General features: G+C 48.6%; 1 protein-coding gene across 1 annotated transcript in view; it reads right to left on the reverse strand.

Annotated features, from left to right (window-relative positions):
- LOC144103290 (uncharacterized) overlaps window positions 1-15,290 on the reverse strand; it is a 175,775-nt gene that overhangs the window by 69,835 nt on the left and 90,650 nt on the right. The gene's annotated exons all lie outside the window — the stretch shown is intronic.

The following is a 15,290-nucleotide window of genomic DNA, read 5'->3' on the forward strand; positions in this document are numbered from 1 at the left end:
CGCTGTGATAGTACGACAAGCAGGAACACTTCTCTGTTGTTGGAAAAGTTGCGTTTGTGGAGAACACTAGATTGTAAAGTGAAGGTGAGGAGCCCGCGGCGAAAAACATGCGGGATGCGAGCGTCGACGCCTTAGAGGTAATCTATGAGCGGCGCGAACTCCGAGTGCGCCCGCTGAAGCTGTGCCATTTGGGTGGTATTAATAGCGCCTAGGAAAAAAAAATCATCGGCGGGTTCCTCGCGACCAATTGTGATAGGCGCACGCGGCAAACAATCCGCATCCTGATGCTTACGGCCCGACTTGTAGACGACTGTTAAGTCGTATTCTTGCAAGCGTAAGCTCCATCTAGCCAAGCGTCCTGAGGGGTCTTTGAGGCTCGTCAGCCAGCATAATTAGTGGTGGTCGCTTACCACACGGAAGGGTCGCCCGTAGAGGTACGGCCGGAACTTGCTGATGGCCCATATCACTGCAAGGCACTCTTTCTCCGCCGTAGAATAATTGGTCTCGGCGCGCAAACGTGTTCGGCTGGCATAACTGATGACCCGTTCTGCACCTTCTTGCCACTGGATCAGTACCGCGCCAAGGCCGACATTGCTGGCATCAGTGTGGGTGTCCATGGCAGCGTGTTCATCGAAATGGGCGAGTATCAGAGTACGTTGTAGACGGTAGCGTGACATGTGCCAATGCTGCTCATGGCAGGTGTCGGAGTAGCGGGACCGTAGCCAGCCGAGCGACGTACAACGAATGCATATGTGGGTCGGACATCGAACTGGGGCGGCGCTTCGGGAACAGGAGGCGCCTGCGCAACCGGCCGCACTTCCTCCCTGACGACTTCTGTCAGCGCCGCCAGGGGCCCAGGCGCAACCTGGGGCAGACGGAACCGCTGGAGTTCCACCCGTACAACTGACCGAATCAGTTCGCGCAATGTGTCTGTACTGCCGCCTAGGCACAACGAAAAGGTTTCGGGCACAACGCTGTTGATGTGCCTATTGTACTGGCGGGCCCGTTGTTGGAGCGTCGTCTCCATGGTGGTCGCCTATGTGAGAAATTCCGCTACAGTGCGGGCTGGGCTGCGTACGAGGTCTGCGAAGAGCTCCTGCTTAACCCCTCGCATCAGATGGCTGGCGAAGCTTCTTCTTCTCAGTCATGTTGGGATCGGCACGCTTGAATAGACGGGCCATGTCCTCGATGTACATGCGCACGTTTTCATTCGTGCGCTAGTTTCGGGAGTGCAGAGCAGACTCAGCCTTCTGCTGGTGGTCGGCGTTGGGGAATGTAGCCAGGAGATTCTCGCAAAACGTCTCCCAGGTGGGCAGGGTAGACTCGTGGTTTTCAAGCCACGTCCGGGCAGATTCTTCCACAGCAAAATATACGTTGTAAAGCTTGCGCTCGTCGCTCCTGCCGTTGTAGCGGGCGGCCCGCTCGAAGGTCTCCAGCCAATCCTCAGTGTCTTCAAAAACGTCACCGTGAAAAGATGGCGGTGGTCGCGGTGGGTGGCAAAAGGATCGGCGCCAGGAGCCGGGGGTCAGTGGCCATGGCAATTGGACTCACCGGGCTAGGCTGGGTCGGCGCCGGGGACCCGGTGTCAGTGGCCATGTCAGCTAGACTCGGTGGCCGAGGCTGCGTCGTTCTTTTGGGCGGGGGGGGGGAGGGGCCGAAATTTAGGCGACTCTTCGCGGATATGGCGGATGGGTCGCTGGTGGACAAGTGTGAGGTCCATTGTGATGCTGTACGGAGTGCGGTAGTCGGGAAGCGTTACCCAGCACCTCCACCAAATTTTACGAGCAATTCGAAGGATAACCTCCGGAGACGAGACGTATAACTGTGGCAGTCCCTAAGTGGTCCGAGCGCACGAGCGGAAAAGAAACATCTTTCTCCACGGATGCAGGAGTTTTTTTTTCTTCCGCAGTGGCACGTATATATATATATATATATATATATATATATATATATATATATATATATATATATATATATATATATATATTGTAAGACATACAGTTGGGGTTTGCTGCCCCAGCGGCCTGTGCCGCCGAAGGAGAGAAAGCTGAAGGAGACGAAGCTGACGCAGTTCAGTTTGCGAAGAAGACGAAGCGGACGCTCTCGAACTCTTGGCTTGGAGCTACGCTATGTAAACAAAGATTTTGCCTGTCCACATTTCTTGTGCGTCTGATTTGCGTCTTTACATTTGGTGGAGGTGCTGCCTGTTCCCACCCTGGAGCTACCGACCTTACGGATCTACGGACCTGAAGATCTACACTCCTTACCAGCCTCTACCACGATGACTGACACCCAGCCTCAGCCTGGCTCCACTGTTCCCGCCGCTGTCGTCTGTTCCGGTCCCGTGCGTCAGCGCGACCCTGCGATCTCCAGCGGCACGGACGACACCGACGTCGAAGACTGGCTCGCCTCCTATGAACGCGTAAGCGCCTATAATAAGTGGGACGACAGCGTCAAGCTGACAAACGTCATCTGTTATCTGACCGACGTCGCCAACTTGTGGTTTCGCAACCACGAAGCTGATTTGTCTACCTGGGCGGCCCTCAAAACCAGCCTTACCGATGTCTTCGGCCGCCCCGCTGTCCGAAAACTTCGTGCCGAACAACGGTTGCTCAGTGGGGCCCAGCAGAGCGGCGAGAATTTCACAAGCTATATCGAGGATGTCGTTGATTTATGCAGGCGTCTGAATCCATCCATGAGCGACGCGGACGAAATCAAACACATTCTTAAAGGGATTGAGGACGACGCATTTCAGATGTTAGTGTCCAAAAATCCTCAAACCATCTCCGACGTCGTTTCTTTGTGTCAGAGCTATTACGAGCTCCGGAAACAGCGTCTTGTCACCCGCCGTACCATTTGTCCGGACGACACCCTTTCGAGCTTGGCTGTCGGCGGTCCTGCTCACGAACAGTTGACCCCTCTTCAGCAGATCCAGCAGTTTGTGCGGGAGGAGGTCGCCCGCCAGCTATCGTTGGTTACCTGCCCACCCTCTCCAAAGCCAACGCTGTCGCCTTCTATTCAGCGTGTCATCCAGGAGCAGGTTGCAGAGGTCCTGCCATCCGCTAATCCACCTCCTGTAGTCTGCACCACTGACCTATGCTCAAGCTGTCGTCCGGCCACGACCTCAGCCGGTTGTTCCTGCCTATGCGCACCTTGCACCGTCTTTCCTGACCCGCCGCTCGCTCCTACAATTCCTCACCCTCACTGGCATTTGCCTCGCACCGCTCCACGCCCTCTGAATTCGTGGCGCACGCAAGATAACCGCCTGATTTGCTATACTTGCGGCCTCACAGGTCATGTGGCCCGTTTGTGCCGCACCCGCGGATCCTGTTCTCACGACTACGGGCGATCGCCGACGTACGACGTTCCCGTGCCCTCCGCACTTGACTCTTCTCATCTGCCCCAGCATCCCTCTGCCTATATCTCCGACTCCTACCACCGAACCCCCCTGTCGCCGTCTCCTCGCCGCCGTTCGGTCTCTCCTATGCGCCGCCGCTCGCCACCCCTCCAATCGGAAAACTAGGCGCCGCAGTTCCGGAGGCAAGAACTGCGCCATCACCGACCGTCTAAAGTCCTATTGCAGCTCCTGTGAACATTCTTGAAGTGCTGGTTGAAGGTGTTCCTGTTCATGCGCTCATTGACACTGGTGCTACCGTGTCCATCATTAGCCGCAACTTGTGCCGCAAACTAAAGAAAGTGACGACGCCGCTTTTTGAAATTTCTCTTCAAACCGCCAGCGCTGACCCCGTTCGACCTCTCGCAGCGTGCACCGCTCGCCACATCATCCAAGGCCTCTCCTACACCATTGAGGTCTTCGTTCTTGCCCGCTCCTCTCACGACATCATCCTCGGTTGGGACTTTCTGTCCGCACATCACGCAATCATCGACTGTGCACGTGCTCTAATTGATTTGTCGCCACTGTGTGATACTCTTGTGGACGCCTCCCCTTCTACTGCTGCGCATATTCTCGCCAATGACGACACCGACGTGCCGGCTTTCTCCTCGTTTCTTGTGCCCCTTACTTGTGCTGCACTCTCCGACGCTCCTATCCTTTTTTCGCCCTCACCCCTTTGTGCGCACCGCAAAACTCCCATGCTCCCGCGTGCTGTGCTCACAATTGCTGGTGGTTGTAGCGCCCTGAACGTTGCGAACCCGTTGCCTATCCCGACTACTTTATTTCGGGGAGAATCGCTTGGCACGGTTGATGTCATCGATCTCGACGACGCTTCACCTGTTCCAGATGACCCTCCCGCGTATGACATCAATGTCCTCACTCCTCCCATCGTCGCAACCGATCAGACCTCACCCGATTGGCTTGCCGATTCCGTCGATGCCGCTCTGCCACCTCTCCAACGCGCCCACCTTGTCGCCTTGCTTCAGCGCTTCCGAGCGTCCTTCGATTCTCATCAAGATACCTTGGGTCGTGCACTGGAACACATCGACACTGGAACACATCGACCTTTGCGTCAGCGCCCTTACCGCGTCTCCTCCGCTGAGCGCCGCATAATTGATTACACCGTGGATTGATCCAGCCCTCTCACAGCCCGTGGGCTTCTCCCGTTGTACTCGTCATCAAAAAGGACGGTTCCATTAGATTGTGCGTAGACTACCGCCGGCTAAACAAAATTACTCGGAAAGACGTCTACAACCTGCCTCGTATAGATGACGCGCTTGACTGCCTGCAGGAGGAAGAGTACGTTTCTTCGTTAGATCTGCAATCTGGATACTGGCAGGTGCCGATGGCCGAAGCTGATCGCCCGAAAACAGCTTTCATCACGCCTGATGGGCTGTATGAATTTAATGTGATGCCCTTCGGTCTCTGCAACGCGCCTGCTACTTTCGAGCGCATGATGGACAACATCCTACGCGGGCTCAAATGGCAAACATGCCTCTGCTACTTGGACGATGTTGTATTCTCCCCGGATTTTCCGTCTCATCTTCTTCGTCTTGAGAGTGTCCTTCAGTGTCTCAGTGACGCTGGCGTGCAGCAAGACGTGTCACTTTGGCGCCCGACAGCTGACTATCTTAGGCCACGTCGTGTCCAAGGATGGTGTCCTCCCGGACCCTGCCAAGCTATGAGCAGTCGCTGATTTGGCAGCAGCGGCAGCTAGCCGGCACTTCGACTTATCGAGCGCATTTCTGCACTGCAGGTTGGATAGCGAATAGTGGTCATACCCAGCTAGAATCCACGTGACCCACTTGGCTGCGGCAGCTTTCCACTGGCGCTGACTCTACCGGAAGCTATCGGAAGCATCTTCGTCGACTTCCCGGGGACTAGCTTCATAAAAGGACTGCGCGTGACGGACGGACTACTTGGCAGCAGCGGCAGCTAGCCGGCACTTCGACTTATCGAGCGCATTTCTGCACTGCAGGTTGGATAGCGAATAGTGGTCATACCCAGCTAGCATCCACGTGACTCACTTGGCTGCGGCAGCTTTCCACTGGCGCTGACTCTACCGGAAGCTATCGGAAGCATCTTCGTCGACTTCCCGGGGACTAGCTTCATAAAAGGACTGCGCGTGACGGACGGACCACTTGGCAGCAGCGGCAGCTAGCCGGCACTTCGACTTATCGAGCGCATTTCTGCACTGCAGGTTGGTGCGAAGCTATCCTGTGGCTGGTCGCTTTGTTTTTTTTTTTGTTTTTGCTGTTGCTGTTGCCAACCTTGTGTTTCTTCTGCAGTGCTATTGAGCTTATTGAGCCTTTTGTTTGTACGGCTTGTGCATCTAACTCATAGCAAGTGGTAATGCCTAACCCATCGCAGTCCTCAGACCGGGACAACCGTTCCGACCTGCGCGAGCTTCGTGCAGAGATTAAAACGCTGAGAGACAGCCTACAATTCATGAGCGACGAGTTTGAGAGCATGAAGAAGCAACTGGCTGAGGCGCGGACAGAAACGGTTGCTCTAAGGAAGGAAAATGAAAGTTTACAATCTAAATGCCAGGAAAGTGACGCCGCACTCAAACGACTTGAAAGCAGAATGGTTCAGTGTGAGCAGTACTCTCGTAGGACCAACGTAGAAATCCGAGGCATCCAAGAGAAACAGGATGAGAATGTTTTTGACTCGGTGACTTCGATAGGTGAAATTATAGGTGAGCCTATAAGTCCTGCCGACATCGAGGTGTGTCACCGTGTACCAACTAGAGAAGAGGGCAAAAGCAATGTACTGGTGCAGTTCAAAGGCAAACAAAAAAGAGATGCATTTCTTGAAAGGGCACGTCGAACTGTAATCAAGGATAGCCAGCTCGGAATCCAAAGTGAAACACAAAATGAAATGCGGATCTTCGTAAATGAACACCTGTGTCCTGCACTGAAACGCCTGTTGCACCTAGCTAGCACAAAAAAGACTGAACGCGGATGGCGTTTTGTGTGGGTGCGGAACGGCAAGGTCTATGCGCGAAAAGAAGAGGGGAGCGATGCCATACGGATTGCTTCTGATAGGGACCTATGTAAGATTGACTGAGCGTTTTTTTTTTCTTTTTCCCTAAGGCTTTACTCACCTGTTCATGTATAAAGAATACGCCTTACCCTGCGATATTTCACTTCACTGCGGTCAAACGAAGAATAGCATCTCTGCTATTCATATTAATGCACGGTCTCTGGCTTGTAAAGAAGATCAGGTCACTGTGTTCCTAAATAACTTCCATTTCAAATTTGACGTCATCATGTTCTCGGAAACCTGGTATCAAAATAGCAGCCCTGTACTGATCTTAGATGACTACACCCATTACAACCTCAACAGAACATGCATGCGTGGAGGGGGTGTTGCACTATATGTTAAACGAGGCATATCAGCTGAGGTGTTAAGGGGATTTACACGTGCCACAGCTGATTACGAAAGCTTGTGTGTGATATGTGGCCTTGAAATGTTTCTTGTCATCTACCGCCCTCCATCTGGCAATCGCAACGAGTTCATAAATTTTCTAGAAGAAATACTTGAATATGCCTCGGTTCACCATTATCGGTTGCTACTTGGCGGTGACATGAATATTGACATGCTGACTGATAATCAACATTATTGTGAATTAGGAAACAAGTTTCTTGCTTCTGGGTTCCACAACGTCATAACGACGCCAACTCGTGTAACGTCGACAAGTCAGACACTTCTCGACCTTTTCGTTATTAATACAGACACACCTGTTCTAGCGGCTGGTACAATCAGTACTGACATCAGTGACCATTGTCCTATATATATAAAGTTATTCTACCAATTTAGCCCGACAAAAACAGTGCTCAAACAGGCTAAAGTACAGATGCTTGTCATGTGAGAACCTTGAAACATTTCGCAGACGAATAATCCATGCGGACTGGTCATCCATTTTTTACAAGGTCTCCAGCAGTGACGCCTACGCTGACTTTTTGTCAATATTCCGTCAGCTGTATGGGTTGTCGTTTCCATATCAGAATGTTAAACTTAAGAAAAGAATAAGGAAACCTTGGCTAGGACCAGAACACATAAAAATGATAACTGAAAAAAACCTTCTTTTTCAAGCCTTCCTCAGGACAAAAGACCTAGCTAAACTTGAAATATTAAGAAGTATCGCAACAAACTAAACGCGGAATTGCGAAGAGCAAAGAAATACTACTACAACCACCTTTTCAGTACTGCAAGAAAAGAGCGTCCGGACAAAGTTTGGAAAATATTCAACGAAGCCCTAAATAGAAAAATAACACGAGAAAACACTTCTGAATTGACAATAGATGGTAAAAAATTATCCGGAATTCCTCTAGCCGAGTATTTCAATGAACACTTCGTCAATGTGGCAGAGCCAGCAGTCGTTAACTCGACTAGCGCTTTGCTTCACTACCAGTGTAAGGAGACGCTATTTCTTTACCCAACGGATGAAACAGAAATCTATCGCACATTTATAAATTTGAAAAACACCAATGCCAGCGATATTGACGGCTTTCAAATAAAGGCAGTGAAATACGCTATCGATATTATTGCGCCGCATCTAGTATACATATTCAATCTGGCTCTTACATCTGGATGTTTCCCGGATAGGATGAAAATCGCTAAAGTTTCAGTTCTTTTTAAGGGGGGCGATAAAAACGATGTTAACAACTATAGACCCGTCTCAGTGCTTCCTGTATTTTCTAAGGGTTTAGAGAAGATTATTCTTTTGCGCATGAACAGCTTTTTCGTTAAACATAACATGCTTTCAGATGCTCAACACGGCTTTCGGAAAGGCAGGTCAACGGAAACTGCACTATTAACTCAGAAGGAATTAATAATCTCTAATATTGATGAAAGCAGACTTACCCTCGGAATTTTCATTGACTACAGCAAAGCATTTGATCGCCTAAACCATGAAATATTACTAGACAAACTGTTCAGTTATGGTGTCCGAGGAGTTGGTTTCGCTTTACTTAAATCTTTTCTTTTGAATCGTCAGCAGCACGTCTCTATCGCTGAAAGTGACTCATCCCACAGATTACTAACTTCCGGCGTGCCACAAGGAAGTATTTTAGGGCCGTTTCTTTTCAACATCTATGTGAACGATATCGTGCAAAAGGAAAGCAATGCAATATACGTGCTCTACGCAGATGACACGAGCATCTTTTTCACTGGTAAAAATGTAGACGAACTATTATTAGAAGCCAAAAAAGAGCTTGCAATAATTTGGGATTGGTCAAGTAAGAACTGTTTAAAAATAAATGGCAATAAATCTAAGGCCATATTATTCATGGCCAGAGGGAAGCAAGCACAGATAGAAGAAAGGTTGGTTCTTGGAGGTGCACCCATAGAGATTGTTAAGAAACATAAAATTCTTGGCGTGACCTTTGCTGCTGACATGTCGTGGAATCATCACGTTCAATCATTATCAAGGACACTATCTACGTCAGTCGGCGCACTAGCACGGTGCCGTCATTTTCTTCCAGATAGAGCAAAACTTCAAATTTATCATGCACTGTTTTCCTCTCACATAAATTACTGTACACTGGTTTGGGCCACAACCACACAAACAAATATTCAAACACTGCTCCTTCTTCAAAAGAAAGCACTTCGTTGCATTGCAAATGTGTCCTATTTACATTCATAGCACCATTGTTCACACGGTATAACATAATAAGCGTCGGAAAAATTTACGATTTCCGTCTACTGTACTCATACTTATTTTCCGATGAAAAGTTTAAGAGCCTCATAAAATTCCTTTCGCATTTGCAGAAACAGAAAAGTGATTGTCGCACCCGTGGATCTGAGACATGGCTGATACCACGCAGACGTACAAATTATATGCTACAGTCGCTCACGCACAAGTTGCCGTGCTTGCTTAACAAATTACTGTCTGCAAATTTTGACTTAAGAGCATGTAATAGAAAACAGACACGTGAAATTTTTTTCTCATCCCAGTTTTTGTGCAGCTAATCGTATTCAATGTATTTTCATTGCCTTTATGTTTTTCGTACTGTATACTTTCTTGTGCTGTGTTTTAATGTGTTTCGAATGTGTTCCGATGAGTCAATATCTGTGAAAGTGTAACTGAACATGTGTTCAGAATTTTGTGTTGGCTATATGCTGCTGCCTTGTACGGGCATCAGGCACCCTCAAGCTGCCAATGGCAGCTTTTTTGCCTGATGACCCCCAACGAGGCGTTGGAAATAAAGTTTTGAATTGAATTTTGAATTGGATTGAAAGTCTACCTCCCTGAAAGAACTTAGAAGCTCGTACTTTCGTCGGTTCGTCAAGAATTTTGCTGAAATTATCGCCCCACTGGCACAATTTCTCGCCGGCGGCCACGACTTACCGGCCTGGTCCACTGCATGCGACGAAGCTTTTGCCATGCTGCGCCATCTACTCACCTTCCCTCCGATCTTGCGCCATTTCGACCCTTCCACCCCTACAGAACTCCACACGGATGCCAGCGGCATCGGTCTGGGTGCCGTTCTTGCTCAGCGTAAACTTGGCTTCAATGAGTACGTCGTTGCTTATGCAAGCCGAGCACTCACAGAAGCGGAGACTGATTATTCCGTCACGGAAAAAGAATGTTTGGCAATTATTTGGGCGGTCTCAAAATTTCGTCCTTACTTAAATGGGCGCCCGTTCGCTGTCATCACAGATCACCATGTCCTTTGCTGGCTGTCGTCACTCAAGGATCCTTCCGGCCGCCTCGCTCGTTGGGCTCTCCGATTACAAGACTACGACATTGAGGTCATTTACCGCTCCGGACGCAAACACTCCGATGCTGACGCCCTCTCACGCTTCCCTCTGTCCTCTGCACTCGACCAACCCTCTATTTACAGCCTCACGCCTTCTTTCAATACCATTGATATGGCTTCTGAGCAGCGCAAGGATCCTTGGATAGCTTCTATTCTCGATATCTTAGCCAACCGTTCTGCCAGCACCCATTCTAGAGCACTCCGTCGTCAAGCCCGTCACTTGTCGTGCGTGACCAGCTGCTGTACCGTCGCAACTACCTACCAGATGGTCGCAAATGGCTGCTCGTGATTCCCCGGCATCTCCGCTCCTCTATTTGTGCCAGTTATCATGACGACTCGCAATGCGCTCTTGTCGGTCTGCTGAAAACTTTTACCCGCTTACGTCTTCGGTATTATTGGCGAGGCATGTACCATTCTGTCCGTCAGTACGTCCGTTCTTGCTTCGAATGTCAGCGGCGCAAGGATTCACCACAGCACTCAACGGCTCCTCTCAACCTTTACCTTGTCCGGCCCGCCCTTTCGACCGGGTTGGAATCGACCTTTATGGCCCTCTTCCTAGCAATTCTGCTGCACCGTTGGATCATTGTCGCCATAGATCATCTCACGCGCTATGCGGAAACCTCCCCGTTACCAGCTGCAACGGCCTCCGACGTCGCCGGTTTCATACTTCAAAACATCATTCTTCGCCACGGTGCGCCTCAGGAATTGCTCAGCGACCGAGGTCGCGTCTTCCTGTCCGGCGTCCTGGAGGCCCTTCTTCGGGAGTGTCACATCATCCACCGTACCACTTCATCTTACCATCCCCACACGAACGGCATGACCGACCGCTTTAAGCGGACCCTCGGCGACATGATGGCCAAGTACATTTCATCCGATCACTCCAACTGGGACCGCATTCTACCATTCGTTACCTATGCTTACAATTATGCAATGCAAGCAACTACTGGTTGGTTTTTCCCCGCATTTTCTTCTCTACGCCCGGGAGCCATCTTCAATTATGGACACCATACTGCCTTACCGCCCAGATTCTTCCGAATTTACAACCGTCTCTCAAGCCTCTGCGCATGCCGAAGAAGGCCGTCAACTCGCCCGTTCCTTTACTGCCCACGATCAGTACCGTCTGTAAAGTGCCCGCACCACTTCTACCTGTCTGCCGCCGGCTTACCTTCCTGACTCCTTAGTTTGGCTTTTGGAGCCCTCCTCCAGCCCGGGCCTATCGACAAAACTGCGCAGCAAATACCACGGCCCCTATCGCGTAGTTTAGCAGACATCTCCAGTTAACTACGTCGTCGAGCCCCTCACGTCTTCGCCCGATCATCGACGCCGCGGCCGCGAAATCGTCCACTTCGACCGCCTGAAACCTTACTACGACCCCGCTATCATCTCGTGCCCTTAGGCCGCCAAGATGTCGCCTTTTCACCCCGGGGGAATTGTAAGACATAAAACTGGGGTTTGCTGCCCAGCGGCCAGTGCCGCCGAAGGAGAGAAAGATGAAGGAGACGAAGCTGACGCAGGTTAGTTTTCGAAGAAGACGAAGCTGACGCCCTTGGAGCTACGCTGTGTGAACAAAGATTTTGCCTGTCCACATTTCTTGTGCGTCTGATTTGCGTATTTACAATACATATATATATATATATATATATATATATATATATATATATATATATATATATATATATATATATATATATACAGTATTGTGCGTTTTTATCGTGAAGACTTTCAAAAACTTCTCCGCCTCAACCGCTGGCTAATTTGCGGTAAAACTGCACACAGAGGTTGCGTATTATGGTAACTTTTGTATCGTAGCAAGCTTGAGAATGGTACTTATTTAGTTAAACCGTGCATGATGCGAACACGTAATCGCCTACTTACATATCGGCGAAGCAAAGCCCGCCGACGATGTTTTTTTTCGCCGAATGGCTGCAGTGGCGCCATCTATTTTCGGTAGTAGAAAGCGTCCCGACATAGCCACCGAGACGACCTTGCATATATTATTCTTTGAAAGGTCAAGCCTCGTTAAATCAGTTGTTCTGATATTTTTCCGCTCAATTAGCCGCAAATGTTGTAAGCGCTTCAGTTGAGGCAGACGAAACGGCTGGAACGTCATAGTCAAAGAGTCGCGCTTCTCGAAACGCTCGCCTCGGTGGCCTTGTCGTGACGCTTTCGACTGCCAAAAACAGATGGTGCAACTGCCGCCATTCAGCGAGAAACGTCGTCTGCGGGTTTTGGTTCGCCGATCTTTACGTAGACGATTGCGTTTTCGCATCATGCACGGCTCAAATAAGTAAGTATCGTTGTAAAACTTGCTACGATACAAAAGGTACCAGAATACGCAAGCTCTGTGTGCAGTTTCATCGCAAATGAGCCAGCGGTTGAGGCGGCGAAACTTTTGAGTCTTCACCATAAAAATGCACAATACTGTATATATATATATATATATATATATATATATAGTATAGAAAGATAAACGTATTTGGTTGCTAGAGGCAAAATGCAAAGTTGAAAACGCTTCATTTAGCCATAGATTTATTTTGAGTCGACATTTCGGACAGCGCCTGTCCTTTCTCAAGACTGCGGTTACAGGGATCTTCTTCCTCTTCTTAAGGAGTTGGCACTGGCACACAATGTACGGCACCTGAGCAAAAGAAACAAACGGAGGCAAAGATGCTAGAAAAGGAATAGAGATCAATGAAAAAAGGAGAACAAATATAAAAGAAAAACGCGCTGTCTCCCGCCGACCACCCCGAAGCCGCGGGGTTGCCGACCCGGGACGAAGTAAAAAAGAAAATAAAAAGAAAAACGAGGAGTGGGAGGGGACAATGGCCACCGCTGAAGGCAACAGAGTGGAAGCGAGTAAGGTGCACAGGAACAGACGGTGGCGGAATTGTCCAACATATAAAAATTAGAGATGCGTGCACTCGCGTGCCCCGGCCAGAAAGAGTAAACAAATAAACAATAAAATGCAGACAGGGCCGGAGCTTCCATCATCTGGAGCCACTTCGGCAGCCAGAGCCAAGGCCGAATCAGCCGCGCCGTGACCTTAACTAGACACACGTGCACTGTGCCTGAAAACACCCAGACACTCAATGGTAAAACAGCCGAGCTCGGGCCAGTGTCGTGTGGGGGCTAATTGACACTGGCGGGAGCATTTACGCGAGTAAGGTGTAGAGAAACAGACGGTGGCGGAATTGTCCAACATAAAGATTAGAGATGCATGCACTCTCGCGTGCACCGGCCAAAAATAGTAAACAAATAAACAGAATAAAATGCAGACAGAGCCGGAGCTTCCGTCATCTGGAGCCACTTCGGCACCCAGAGCCAAGGCCGAATGAGCGGCGCCGTGAGCTTAACTAGACACGCGTGCACTGTGCCTGAAAACACCCAGACAAACACACAAAAGAAAAAAGTGGCAAAATATCCGAATTCGGGCAAGTGTCGTGTGGAAGGTGAATGTGAATGGCGTGAGCATTTAGGCAAGGGTTCTTTCAGGCCGCATGAGTACGCCGACTCTCTCTCGCTTATCCTACCGACAGCCTTCCTCAAATAACTTCAAATTTTTAAAATTAAGAAAAATTTTGGACAAACGAATTTGGCATGAACTACATATTCATAGCCAAAAGGCCTATATTGAATCAAATATCGTACCAAAAGGTTTACAAGTGTCGTTATCACCATCAGTGGGTGACCTGTGTGAAGAGGAGAAGGAAAATTGGAATCTTATACTACAATCTGCCTGTTTCAATTTGCTTGTAGTTACCATTCCCCCCTTTGAGAAGGCGTTGGTGGCTCTGAGAATCGAAGAGAGTCGTGCTCATCAACAAAGTACCCTTACCGCGCCGGAGGCCACAGAGCTTATGTTCTTTGAGGAAAAGAAAGCGACTGAGGTACGCGAGACCAAACGCAAAAAAATTCATTCGAGACGGGGTTCCACACCACGCGTGGTCAAATTCAATAACAAGCGAAAAAGAATCAAGAACGGAGGCAGCTAAAAATATTAACCCCACTATTATAATAAACTCCAACAACAAATCCAGTAGAACGGCACAAACATCAACAGTTCAAAAAACACGCGTAGAACGTTCTGAAATGACAGCATCTACTAATTATAATCCTGTTGTTCCAAGCGCCGACTTTGATTTCCAGCATAATATTATTAATCTATCAACCAGGGCCTTAACGACAGAGGAGACATCCGTCCTTTCTCGAGGCGTTACATTCTGCCCTACCACCGGTAAATACAACGAATTCTCGGTGTTAAAAGATTTGGACAACTTTGCGCGAATGTTGCGACTCCGGGAATACTTCTTTGATCGGGCGCGGGTTACCACGGATAGCAGAGAAATCGTCATTACTAACAACCACTGGACTCTTAATATATAGGAAGGGACAAACACTTGGACATGTACATTAACACCGTCCAGAAAGACATTATTTACGCCTACAAGAGCAACAGTCCAAAGAGGCAAAACTTGTGTATAAACGAATTTTATTTATTTATTTATTTATTTCAGATACTGTCAATCCCATTGGGATTTTTACAGGATGGGCACATAGTAAGAAGGTACAAAGCGAATACAAATGGAATGGTATATTGTAAGAACACTGTTGTTTGCAAGTAATTACATGAGTATGGGAAAAAAAACACAGATAGCAGAAAATAAAACACATAACGAAAGAGTATATTTCACAGAAAAGGGTGCGATTTTATACATTGTAAGTAGTATGTTCATACAGATGCTGTTATATGCAGTGATACGAGCGGTCTGTTGTACTTGTATAATTATTATTTATTTATCTATTTTAATTATCGCGCAACTGTTCTTCTACCAGAGTTACAAATTTCTGCAAAGATGTATTAGTAGTGATAGAGGGGTTCAAACTATTCCAATCTTTTATGGCAAGCGGAAAAAATGAATATCTGAAACAGTCGGTTCGGAATGCGTACTCTCTAAGGGTTAATGGGTGCTTATGCCGGGATGGTCTCGATTCATCTACAGATATATATAACGAAGTATCTATGTTTAACGAGTTATGAACAAATTGGAACAATAATTTTAGTCGTGCTAGTCTGGCGCGTTTCTGTAAAGTAAGAATTCATGCTTGGTTTAGTAGTTGGGATGGTGAAT

The sequence above is a fragment of the Amblyomma americanum genome, chromosome 9 (genome assembly GCF_052857255.1).
Source record: "Amblyomma americanum isolate KBUSLIRL-KWMA chromosome 9, ASM5285725v1, whole genome shotgun sequence".
NCBI classification, from domain to species: domain Eukaryota; kingdom Metazoa; phylum Arthropoda; class Arachnida; order Ixodida; family Ixodidae; genus Amblyomma; species Amblyomma americanum.